This window comes from Crassostrea angulata, chromosome 5, assembly GCF_025612915.1.
Source record: "Crassostrea angulata isolate pt1a10 chromosome 5, ASM2561291v2, whole genome shotgun sequence".
Lineage (NCBI taxonomy): Eukaryota > Metazoa > Mollusca > Bivalvia > Ostreida > Ostreidae > Magallana > Magallana angulata.
Genome location: NC_069115.1, coordinates 1,366,598 through 1,376,007, shown reverse-complemented (window position 1 = coordinate 1,376,007; position 9,410 = coordinate 1,366,598). Strand labels below are relative to the sequence as shown.

Genomic DNA, 9,410 nt, shown 5'->3' with positions numbered 1-9,410 from the left:
TATAACTTGAAAATTTTCCAGCTGGCATAGAACTTTTGATTCAATTTCATTCCCCCTAACATATATGCATTTTTGTTCAATCTGACCAAGATTAAGCATATTTGGAAAATAATCTACTATTTAAAACTAATTTTAAAAAGATCTGCTATGACCTTCACATTGACAGACTTGGTTCAAGGTCACTGCACGCCATTAACCAATAAACTCTGTAAAGGTAAAATATTAGCCAAATAGGGGCTAAAAGGAGAGTATATGTATGCTCTTAAAATATGGATTTTTGTGTGATCTGATATGACCTTGACTCTTCATCTACAAATATCATTCGAGGTCATTGCATATATTTTGAACAAAGGCATCATGTGGGTAAAGTATGAGGCTGAATGGAGCAAAGGGAGAGAAGATATACTCCGGACAAGGATTTTTAAAAATATAATTCTGATATGACCTTCACAGTTTCTTTTCACTGAAAATAGGTTCAAGGTCACTACACACCCTTTCACCCTTTACTCAAAAGCTCTGCTTGTGTGAAGTCTGAGCCAAATAGGGGTTAGTAGAAATTATATATGCTCTCAAAAAAGGATTTTTGCATGATCCGATATGATCTTCACCCGTTACCTAGAAATTTCATGCAAGGTCACTGCACATCGTTTAACCATAGAGACACTCTGTGAGTATTAGCCAGATTGGACCAAAGGGAAAAAAGATATGCCCCAGACAAGGATTTTATATATAAAATTCTGCTATGACCTTAACCTTATACCTAAAAACATGGTTCAAGGTCACTGCACATCCTTCAACCAAAGGAACCCTGTGGATGAGGTATGAGCCAGATTGGGCCAAGGGGAGAGAAGCTATGCTCCTGTCAAGCCATCTCGGATGGACAGACCGACAAATTGATCACTAGAAGGCGCCCGCATAAACATGCCTTTTTATCTAAAATAGTATCCATGCTATCTGCCCATGGTGAATAGTCATCAAAACCATTCATTAGCAGAATTTGATTTCCCTCCTTTTTAAGGTGGTATGGGACATCTGTCGATATTAATGTGGATTAAAGTACTATATAATTGAAAACTTTTCACCGGTTTAGAATTTTCAAATTTTACAATATTTATCCAAAAAATAGCTTTTAAAAATATTTGAAAAGGTAAAAATTGTAAAAACCCCAGCGGGATTCGAACTCATGACTTATAGGTTCCTAGTAAACCCTCTAACCCACTGTGCTAAGGAGTTAAGTGACCATTTTTGAGAAGAAACTACATGTACTTATATAATTACACTTTATTTCATTGTTTATTTCGATAAACAATACGTCACAACATGGAAGTGTCCCATATCACCTTAAACTCGGAACACCTCTGACCTAATAAGATCGCCGCATTAAATACAAAGTTTGATTTAACTCTAATTTGTTTATCATCAAGAAATTCTGCATCGCTGACAAATAAAGTTTTCTTCTGTATAATGAAATACCAATTAACTGACTATTCGGACAATAGCAAGTTTATTGTCCCATTCAACAGTTACTATTTCCCTTGGCTTTGCCTCATTAAATATTTGCTGTCTTGGGGGACAATAAACTTGCTATTGTCCTCATACCCAGTAAATACTAAATAGGCATTTATATCCTATCCACCTACATTTCATGTTATATAACCTCCCGTTTGTAACCTTCAATTTCACTGTAAAGTCAACATATCTGTCATAGCCGCAAGTTTCACAATTTATTTTTGCTTCTCATGTACTTAAAATTAGGGGCCTTAATATTGCTTACCAATTCCAACAAGAGACATCCCTCTAACTATTGGTAATCATTAAAATTCATTTCATGAATCTACGCAACAATGATAAACCTTCAAGTACAGTCACTCTCAATTTTACAAAAATATTGACGGTACTTTATCCGAAACTGTTCCTTGTATCTTTAACTTAGTACACTAACATTTTTATGAAAAGACGGTTTGTCTTAGAATAAGAAAGCTAATGCAATTCTGAGAAAAAGAATACCACATATTGCCAATTCCATTGAGGTTTAATAAAAATATGGCCATTTAAGTGAACCCACCATTTCCAATTTCCTTTAGTAAACACAGATTTACAGGGTTCTCCATAGTAAAACATCTTTATCTGACCTTTTAGAGGTCAACTTTTGTTCAACCACCTTTAAAAAGAAACCTTATTCAATACAACATATGCCTACATGATATAATCATGATAAAAGCTTCACATCACTTAGAAATACCCTTACATGTATACCCCCCACCCCCAAATCTTTTGATTTTCATAAAAAGTCATGGTTTGAAATGTTTTACCTAATTTTATGAAACATGTGGCAATTTCCTTGAGTCATTTCTCACACATATTTGAAAACAATCATCAATGATTCTAAAATGTGATCTTTATTTGTTTATTGTATGATTTGTACCATTTTAATTAACAAATAGACAGCTGTCCTGCTTGTGATTTCTTGTTTTCATGAAAAAAGTAAGCTAACAATCATATTTAGTGAATATCTAATCTATTCTGATTTCTAGTCTTCTTCTAACCATGCTAAAACAGTAAGTTACAACCTACAAGTTAGACATCTGCCTTAAATTAGAATTAAATTCAAACACACCCAGGTAGCTGGAGACAGAGTTGATTTCAATGAAAAATGTTCAAATTTGACATGTTTTTCTACTTTTTTATGCATATATACCTTAGAAAGGTAGAAATAGGTTGTTTCTTGTTCATTTCAAAAGTAATTATCATAGCAGATGTTATTTCAAAGTCAAATGTACATTTACATATCCTACATGTAATCTTTATGCAGACAATTAAATAGAGGGGGGGGGGGTTTCAATTATGTAAACACATCTAAATATCTTTATGAAATAAAAAATAAAGGAAACATAATTGTATACTTTTATTGAAAAACAAATTTTCACAGCAATTATGAATTTCTTTAAACAGCCTTAATTTTGTTTTCATAATTTCTTATCAAACACAAACCACAACATGGCATGATGCTTTCTTCAAGTTCCATTATTGTTCATGCATTATCGGATTTAATTTGAATTACCAGTAAATAGTCTGTAGAACACAAGGAATATGCATGTGGATAAAGGTGACAGGTTAATCTCAGGAGCTGACCCACAAGAATCAACAGGTACCAGTAAAAGCCATGTGGTAACAAGAGTCTGTTTTGAGCTGAAATAAATAAAAAAAATAATTAGCTGTGTTTACATACATGTACTGGTAATAGCTGTGTTTACATTAACATATGCATAGTATTTCTGTAAAAAATACACTGACCATGCAGTGTAATAAGTATGACATATCCCAATACATGACATAACATTTAGGCAGTACAAGATCAAAAATTTGCATATCAAGTCATAATATAATATTAAAAAATTTTCATAGGTATAAACACTTATCAAATTGAGAAAGAGAGAGAGTTTGAGAGAGAGAGAGTTTATTACCATACTTGTAGTGCAACAGTCAATATTTCAATTCGTAAATTACAAACGAATATTACCCACCGAACAGCGTCAAAGTACATGTACTGGTATTAGCTTCTGGTATACCATTTTTTATCAATTCTACTGTGTATTTTTTGTTTGCAAATAAATTTAGCGAGGGTTTTTGTTTATTTTCTTATAAATTACATGTTTTAAAAACAATACTACGTGTAATAAGCATAAAACATGTATGAGTAAACTTAATGAAGAATTTTTAATAGATTATTTTTCAAAGAATGTGGTACATTACATGTATGTCAATCTTTATAAAACTAGCGTATATTTCGTGCGCCATAAATTGCAAGTTTTTTGTAAATATCATTTACTTGCATGATAGGTATATATGGTCTAACCAAAATTTTCTTCATAAAGCTACAGCTGTATGTACCACATATATGTTTTGTCACAAGTATACATTTTAAAAAAAAATACCCAAATTCCAACAGTTTAAATAAACTCAACTCATTCTCTGATAAGTTCATTGTGTTTTGTGCGTGCATATCTTATTTGTCTGCTGCAACAGCAGCCAATCAGCGGTAAGCTGAATCCACAAAAAGAAAGTTTGTGTTTTAGGAGCGGGTAAATTGTTTATGCGACACTGTCAAGAAAACCACACCAAATAATAACAAGAAACATAAATATTCACTTAAATGTATTCTGTTGTAAAGTAAAGGTTTTTAACACTTATTGCATCTTGCAAAACATGTGATGACCTTAATCATCTGTCATATATCTGATATACATGTATATGTAAAAGATGGGAGAAATAACGACGGAACAAAGTGGGATTCGAACCTGGCCCTCTGAATCTCTAGTCAAGTGCTCTACCAACTGAGCTACATGTATCTGGCACCGGTATTCAAACCAGTCTGACCGTCACATTCCTCCCCCTTAAATGATCTTCACCCTCGAAGATCATCCCTGGCAGGATCGAGTTAACCTGTTAGTTCCAGGGGTTGGTCACAACACCAATATTGTAACAGGATGGGAGAAATAATGAAGGGATTTGAACCTGGGCCCCCTGAATCTCTAGTCAGGTGCTCTACCAACTGAGCTATCTCAAACCGGTCTGATCGTCACATATATAAAGAATTATTTTAAACAATATTGTTCAATTAAAAATAACACTCGCAACCTTCAGTTTTTGTCTGTAATTAATCAATATTGGCGTGCGATCAGTTCTCGCCGAGTACCATTTCTCACCAGTGCATTGTTACGTCATTTTATCAACACATAAAATTATATACGAAAATATGATGTAACAGTGCACCAGCGAGAAATGGTCCTCGGCGAGAACTGCTCGCACGCCAGTACTGCCAGTAGTCAGATTAAAAAAAGAGAATAAAAAATTACATTTAAAACATTAACAAGGACAATTTAAGTACACATCATAACTGCTAAACAAGAAAAATTATGTGAACTGGTAGAATGGTAGGCATAGTTCTAACTTGTAACCTACATGTACCGGGTACCCGTTGGTCTGCTAAGGCCTAACAAAAAAATATGTTTGTTTACGGTTTCCCGACCGACCCTATATTAAATCGCCGACCCTAATTGTTTTTATCCATCGTTAGAAATCCGGAAGTCACACGTGGGTACGTTTAACTTTTATATTCATCTTAATCGGTCAAGCGTTTGAAATCGAAATCGAAAGTGAAAAAAAAACCAAGGTGATTATATCTATGTCCACATGTTCTCTGCAGTTTGAAGAATGCGCACACATAAAGCAAATGCAGTTAATAACGGCATTGCCAAATAACATGACATTTACCCAGGTGTTCGATCTATAACATGGGGGAAATGAAAAGGTTCCCGATTTTGAAGTACGAGGCAAACAACATGGAGGCAGGATAGTTTTGACCACAGGAGTCGGCAATTTTATCAATTTCTTGAAAATAAATGAGAGACTGGCAAAATCCTACCAGTGAGCGTAGCGAGCGAAGCGACAGGATGGCAACGAGTTTTCTAGATTTTCTTTATTTCGCTATCCAACCGATATTAAACACCAGACATCCGTGGTGTTATCTTTCAATTTCTTGAATTTATTTCCCTAAAATTATCCTCAAAAATCATTTTAAATCCATTTTTGCACATCTCTATCATGGCCATGTTTGATGCTTGTGATGTGCAATATCATGTTTTTTTTTTTAAAAATAATGGGTGTCTGTTTTGTATAAAAACTTAGCATATCGAGCCATTTTCAAGGAACATTCTGCATAAAAATATATAGTCTGTTGCTCTACTGATACTATTACTAGGTCAGGCGCAAATCGAAAATTAATCCCCAGGGGAGTTCTCTACTTAGCATGTTAATTGTTGCAACAGCAGACATAAACTATTTTTTTTGTATTGTCTTATTTATTTCTAGAACACATTTTATCCACCAATTAATGAAGATAAAGTTTAAGATCAATAAACCTCTAGATTTTATATTTGATAACAAGTACCTAGATTCTATGAAATAGACTATAAATACGAGGCACGATTTTTACTACGAAACTGAAAGGGTCAAATAAAACCACGTGGTCTAAAATTTAAATGACAATAACATTCACAGGGGTGCATGCATGTGGCAAACAAAAGTAAGCATGACACAATGGCAAAACAGTTTAGTATTATCAGTTTACGAGGGTTGTTCGGAAATTATTGAGACATTTTCTCTTATTCTTTTAGGAAAAGAAATAAACCTTTGAAATTTCACCAAAATGTAAATCATAATAGAGTTTATCAATGTAAAACTTTTCTTTTCCATGGCATGAATAGATCATTTTTGGTAAGTGGATCAACGTGCCTGCGTCCAGTGACCCAGCGCAACCGCAAACTTTTCGCAACGTCATTTTAACGCTTCTCATTGCTCCTGTGTTTAAACACCTTACAAATGACCGGAAATAAGAATTATTTTTTATTTCTCATATTTTGTTTTGATTTCAAGATGTCATCATTTACATTTTCTCTCATTCTTGATTTTTATTTTGAGTTCTGTTTACCCTAAAATCAAATTACTGTGAATGTCTCCTGCTTGTTTTTATTTTAGAACTGTTAACAACAGTTAGTGTGTAAACAGTACTGGATATTTAGTCTATTTGTCTTAATTCTAGTTAAACAATCAGTGAAAAAATATGATAAACTGAAGCTCTGTATCCCTGGTTATCGTATAATTTTGGTTTAAGGAATTGCGTGGCCTTAAAGGTCTTCTTCTGAGATTTCCACAAGTTTGATGTACGGGTATGTTCGCTGTGCCGTCTTGAGGTCATAATTCAATGTAATGTCGTCATATTTTCTATTGCTTGGTAAATATGTTTGTACCATATCCGTATTTCACCTCGAAAATTAGTGAAACGTAATCAAAAGTTAGTCGCAAAATATAGCAAAACATATTTAACATGAACATATTTAATTTGATTTCTTTTAACATTAACTGTAATTCTACTGACACTTTGAAATTTTTTTAGTTTTTTAGTCTCCGAGATTATGCCTGCGCCAGGTACCCCGTTTTTCTACCGTCATAAACAAAATATTTAATTAACTTTCAATATTACTTTGTTTAATTATTTGTTTGGGATTCCTCAATGTTTATGCCAATTTTCGTAAAAATTTGTCACTTAGAAAGTGATATATTCGAGTTGTCTCAATAATTTCATGTATGTGACATTTCTGAAGTTGTGTAAAAAAAAAAAAAAATAAATAAAATAAAAAAAAAATCCTACCTACCGACCCTATTTTTTTTCAGCATGTAACAGTAAACAAACATATTTTTTTGTTTGGCCTAAACCTCTTTAATGATACAATGATCGGCATCATAAAGATATTAAAGTCATGTTTTAACTCTGAAGTCTGAAGTATACAATTTTATTTACTTGAAGTTATGTCTACAGGGTATTCATGACTACATTTGGAGTCTTCTGCACACGAATATATGATATGTTTCTAATTAGACCCTGCTTTGAATTTTGAGTTGAAAATTCACAATCTGTTATTTTTTTAAATAGATAAATTCAGTTACCCTTTCCAGTCCCCCATGAACCTTGAGCGAGTCTAAACACCCATGAAACATGTAAAAATTACACGTTAGTAAACAAACACCCACACCATAACAAAAACATCTAACAGTGTGCACGTACTTACATGTACATCTATACTATATACTAAATTTTAACCAGTTAACAAGAAACTTTAAAAGGAGTAAAAGCCTCACCTTCTTCAGTAACATCCACATAAATCACACACTTTAATGTCCATCTTTTCTCCTTTATTACTCGTAGCTTATCAACGGCTGATCGTCGACAGAAGTGTGGCTGTCAGAATTTCCTCGTAAACGATTCACACGAGAAAAATATCCTCCTTAAACAAATATGTAGTATTGTTCCCTGTGCATGTTCATATGTTTCACAGCAAATTGAAAATGCATGTGTACACCGAAAGCATACACAACTTCTCTTCTGCATTACGGCTCTCTCTTTTCTACAATGCCGTTCGTTACTGTTTACATTCGGCGCGCGCGCGCGGGGGTCACAAACAGGGGCGCCCCGACAAATAGTTGCACATAGAACGTTTAAATAATGTGTGTTCATTGAATTCATAAATGATATAGATGAAAAAAAATGAAATTGAATCACAACAATTTATCTAAGACGCAACACAACGTAATGCAGTAAATGCCTGGGCCTTAATGTGGCATTTGTTCGCTTGTGTGTCTATGGAGACATATTAACTCGTTCATGTACGATTCTCACATATTTGTTTTATGAAATTTGAAAAAATATATAGGACAGAACTTGTTTAATTTGATACCAAATGACATTATTTAATATATTAACAATAACTAAATTAATTTTTTTTCATAAAATGATAACGATTTTTGCTATCAGAAAAATACGTGTATGAGCTGCTGACCCCTAATTATAGGGGCCAGCCCTTTTTTCTTAATTTTAAATGAAAGCTCTCGTTATTCTAAACAACTTTTGTTCTATATGTATTAACAAAATATTTTTAGTTTAAAGGTTATAATACAAAAAGCAACAAAATTTCAGCCCCGAAAAAATCTTAAACTTTGGCGACAAATAGCTCAAAAACTAACAAAGAAATTACCAAAATTTTCATGCCAGCAAAATTATAAAATGTTACCGACAATTTCGCAAAATTTCATGCATCTATCATCTGTAGTCCCCGAGATCAACTCTGGACAAAAGACCCCCCAATTTTCAATTAAAGGGCAATAACTCATTACCGGAAGTGAATTTTAAAAATTTGAAAAAAACGTCTAGAGATATTTATATCATCTACGTACCCTGAAAGTTTCATAGCAATCAGACAAAAAATGTTCGAGAAATCTCGTGCACAAAATTTGCGGGAAAAAAAAAAATAACTAGAGCAAAGCTCGTTGCAAAGCAACGAGTGGGTTTTCCGCTGATGTCGAAAGTAATGCTAGAAGTACCTCTAAGAAGCAGTGTTCTTAATCTAATGACAAAAGTAACTTAAGTCCAAAAAAAGATTTTAAAAATCGAATGATTCTTGGTATGACTTAACAAAATCCGAATGGTTTTAAGTACAAATTAACAAAAAACATAACCATTTCAAGACCGAGTTAACAAAAAAATCAGAATGTGTTTAAGTACGACTTAACAAATTTGACTTCATTTTAGGTAAAAGTTAACTTTATCTGGAACTAACATCTAATTTCTTGACCCAGAATGCAAAATTAAAATTTCCGTAAAAAATCAATTCTGTTTAAAACATAATTCCGAGCAACATTTCCTCTACACTGCTTTTCAAAGGGTTGACCTTTCGTACTATGCGCTTGTTGCATCATCAATTGTCAGAAACTTATCGATGTATAGTTTACTTAATTTTATTATTCCTCTGTGAATATTTTTATTTAAAATTACTATGAACCAGACAACATTGAAA

General features: G+C 33.1%; 1 long non-coding RNA gene across 1 annotated transcript; it reads right to left on the bottom strand.

The window, feature by feature from the left end:
- Positions 1-2,891: 2,891 nt before the first annotated feature.
- Positions 2,892-8,186, bottom strand: LOC128186223 (uncharacterized). The gene is made up of 2 exons (XR_008243906.1): positions 7,699-8,186; positions 2,892-3,189 (listed from the first exon to the last, which is right to left on the bottom strand). It is a non-coding gene; the product is annotated as an uncharacterized LOC128186223 (long non-coding RNA).
- Positions 8,187-9,410: the final 1,224 nt, after the last annotated feature.